This window comes from Apodemus sylvaticus, chromosome 6 (assembly GCF_947179515.1).
Source record: "Apodemus sylvaticus chromosome 6, mApoSyl1.1, whole genome shotgun sequence".
In the NCBI taxonomy this organism is placed as follows: domain Eukaryota; kingdom Metazoa; phylum Chordata; class Mammalia; order Rodentia; family Muridae; genus Apodemus; species Apodemus sylvaticus.
Genome location: NC_067477.1, coordinates 120,661,540 through 120,665,880, shown reverse-complemented (window position 1 = coordinate 120,665,880; position 4,341 = coordinate 120,661,540).

Here is a 4,341-nt window from a genome sequence, read left to right as displayed (position 1 = left end):
TTAGGGAGGAAAATCTGAAACAGAACAATTACGTCACAGATGGAACATTTCTATAGTTAACTGTGATAGAAAAACATTCAGGGAAGGCGAAAGGCTGCATGGGTTCAATGAGCTGCAGATGGGACAGCCCTGGGGCAAGTGTCAACAGACTAGCTCCCAGAAGAACAGGCAAAGAACGAGAAGAAAACAAAAGTGCCCATCCCCATAAGGCTCAGAATGACCAGATGATGGAATGAAGAGTGGCAACATTTGGACTAGTACTCCATCTGGACCACTTCTAATTCTGATCACCTCCCCAGTACAGTCTGCCCACGGGCCTATCAATGAGCATCAGGAAGTATCTGCCACACGCTCAAAGTAGAGCCACCAGCAAGAGGGACAGGAGCTGCTGGTCAGAGGTTACGTTCTGCTAGAATTGCATGGCTTACGAAATGCCTTAACGCTTAGCTGAAAGTCCAGGTCTCAGGTACATCTTCAGGTATAAGGTATATGGCAGTCTGGGACAAATGGGGGTGCCCGAGGTGATTCTGGAGAGCAAAGGAGTTTGCTTGAGAAGGGGGCTTTGAGGGTCACGGTCTAGGCAAATTGGAGATGAAATGGCCTGCTTCCCTGAGGCCTTAGGCCACCAAGGCAGGTGGAATGAGAAACCAGGAAACACGATGTGTTCAAATGGGACTCAGTCCTTGAAGGAAGAGGCAGATGAGCAGGTAAAGGCCTTTCTATAGGGTAGGTTATTAGCCAAGTAATGAAGACTAGGAAGGACACAACACTAAGACATCAGAGGGGGAAATCAAAAGTCAAATGTGAGCAAAAGAAAGTATCTGGAGGAGCCTGCTGGCCAACTGCTGGCTGCACCTCATATGTTATTCTTAGTTGAAATTGAAACCCATCAGGAAATCCCCCTATGCAATAATATATCTCTGATGCAGATCCAAAGAAAACAGAACACCAGAAAAGAAGGCACATTTTTAGCATAAGAGGTATGACATTCTCACATTCTTAAGTAGGTGAGATGGAACTCCCGAAATCCAAAAGGAACAGGAAGTAGCTTCTGGTACAATGGAGAATGCCTCCCCTCCCACCCCCAAGGCTGGGGAATGCTAGCTTGGCAAAAGGCTGAGAGTGTGGGCTTGGCGGTATCCACTCGTACTCCCGAGCTGGAGGCAGCTGGTTAGAAGCTGGCTAGAAGCTGGCTAGAAGTCTAGCCTGATTGGTGAGCTCCGGGCCAACGAGAGAGGAAGCGTCCTATTCCCGAGGACGATGATACCTGAGGTTGTGCTCTGGTCTCCATATACATACACATATGCACACTTGCATGTATGTACACATACATGTATACAGGTGAACACACACAATCACACGATGCACACAGGAAAGGAGGGAGCACTGAAGGCGGCAGGCTCCTGCATAGAAAGTCACTTAGTGAGAGTGTCTAGGATTGGAATTGGAATACGTTCACTTATGCCAACGTGACACAAGCTAGAGTCATCGGAGAAGAAATCTCAACCGAGAAAATGTCTCCATAAGATTAGGTTCCAGGCAGAACGTTTTATTAATTAGTGATTGGTGAGGGAGGGCCTAGACCATTATGTGTACTGCCACTCCTACTGGCCCTGGGTTCTGCAACAAAGCAGGCTGAGCAAGGCACAAGGAGCAAGCCAGTGAGCAGCACTCTTCCGGTGCCTTCTGCATCCGCTCCTGCCTCCAGATTCCTGCCTTGGTTTCCCCCAGTGGACTATAGCACAGGATACATAAGCAGAACAAGCCCATTCCTCCCCACACTGCTTTTGTCAATGATGCTTCGTCCCAACAATAGAAACCGTAAGTAAGGCATCAAGTAAGGGGTCGCCTTGGGTGCCAGGTACAGTGAGGGTGCTGGGAGTAGAGCACATGGCTTCTTTGTTTTGGTTAGAAGAGATGTATTTTCATCTGCGAATATACTCCATTTTGCTGCAGCCACCCCATTCTTGTTCTCTTCCCCGTCTTTTTTTCTCCCTCCATAGTCTTCCTTTGTATAATCAAGCAGCAGCACAGACCAGGGCTGAAATGTTGGAGCTTCCATTTTGTAAAACCAAATAAGCAGCTTGGACTAGAGAGGCGGCTCAGCAGGTAAGAGCACACGCTGCACCTGCAGAAGACTCCAGGTCAATTCCCAGAGCCAGGTGGAACCCCTTGCCCTCCTCTAGCTTCTTTGGGCTTCTCACTCATGCATGTACACATTTGCACATAGACATACATGTACCTATAATTTTAAGCATAACAAAAATAAATCTTCAAAAACCCAAGAGGCTTATAAAATGTTCTAACACTCTGGGCTAACAATGTCAGCTCTCAGAAAAAATGAGAAGCTAATATTTGGATATGATTTTAACCAATGAGAGAAAATAGACTTTAATGTATAAATGATTGGGACCTTGGGAGACTATAGCCATATATTTGGGAGTTCATAGCAGCAAGGACAGGGGGCATCGTGGAAACTTCAAAGCAAAGCAATAGCAGCAGTCCCAGTGGAACCGAAAGGACAACTAAAGTATAAACCAGTGTGGCCGTGAGCAGACCTCTCACAAACTCATCTTTCTCAAAAGGACATGTTCACAAGCAATAACGAAGGCTGTGGATCTAAGAACCGAGGCTAAAGGATGAAGGGCAAGGTGTTCCAGACAACGAAGATTTACAAGGTACTCCATGGAAGGCTCAACTCACAGGGACAGTGAGAGGGGGGCGGGGAAAAGGAAAGAGGGAAAAATAAGACTAAAAAAGGAAAAGGGGCTGATGATAGGACCAGACGGAGATGAGAAAGACAGGTCAGGGTTGGAAAAAAAATGGCATGATTCTAGCACCAGCTACCAAACACTCAAATCCTGTCTTACAAAGCAAGAACAACAGTTTTTCAACTCGAAGCGTACAGAAACAGAGGCAAGGAAAACAGAAATACAGAGCCAGGCATGGTAGCTCAGGCCGGTAATCCAAGCACTGGGGAAGCTGGGGCAGGTGATTTGTAAGTTTGAGGCTAGCCTGGACTACATAATGAGACCCTTATCTTTAAAAGAGAAGGGAGAGATGTGAAATGAAGCACACAAGAAGCTAGAGAAGAGGCCAGACTCTTGGCATAATCAATCGACGACTTCAGACAGACGGATAGACAGCCCAGCATGGTGGAGGGATTTGCAAATCTCATTGCAGAGCCCGCAGAAACATTTGAAATTTTGTTGAGAATGGAAAAGGAAAGGTGGGAGGAACTTTGGAAAGCATTCTACTTTGAAGTATGTTGGGGGAGGAGGCTGCAGCTCTTGGGGATGACTTGGTCCTCTTTGGCCTTGTTCATCAGAATATGTGATTTTTCCATTCTTTTTGGATTTTTTTTGGGGGGGGTGTTTTGTTTTGTTTTGGAGGGAGGTTGTTGTTGTTGTTGCTGTTGTTGTTGTTGCTGTTGCTGCTGCTACTACTGCTTTTGCTTTTGTTTTTCAAGACAGGGTTTCTCTTTATAGCCCTGGCTGTTCTGGAACTCATTCCATAGACCAGGCTGGCTTCAAACTCAAAGAGATCATCCTTCCTCTGCCTCCCAAGTGCTGGGATTAAAGGCATGAGCTACCACCTCCCAGTTGTGATTTTTCTTTAAAAATGAATGTGGTGGTCAAACTAGTCTTGTAACAGAGTGATACCTGTCATGAGAGCTGGGTGGTCGTCCGAGGGGAGATCTGGAGATGTGTCACAGAGATAACCAAGAATAAAGCAAGGATCTGAATTACGATCCTATACACAGAGCTGAGGAGTCATTCTCTAGTGGGTTAGACAGCAGAAAGTGTGAACAGACAGCCTTTGCTTCAGAAGGGCTTTCTGATCGTTCATCCACCCAGCACGAATAATGGAGCATCTTCCCTGTAACACTGTGCTAAGTGACAGGAGGCATGACAGCTCCAAACTCGACTCACAAGCAGCTGAACGTTCAGCCACACCCTCAAGCCATCTTTAGTTGGTCCACACCAAGCACCAATGACTGAATGAAGCTTATGTGAGAACTCACTCTGGGTCCTTTTCTCAACGTTAAATTCATTTTCATTTAATTTTATTTATGGGCAAGAGAAAAGAAAACCAAAGACACAATCAGGAACATGAGCCAGCAGGTGTGATTTTGCAGATTTCTTTATTCAGGGCTTAGACTGTGGTTCCCTTTCCGATGGTGTGTTTTGTCTAGCTGTCTGACCTGTAGCATGTGTTGTCCCACAAACAATTCGTCACACTGTAAGTGCTCATTTGGAGGTCAGAGAGAGCACATGCTGTGTGGTAAAATGTAACCTGTCTTATCTATTAGAAACCTTGACCACAGGTAATTTCTTAGAG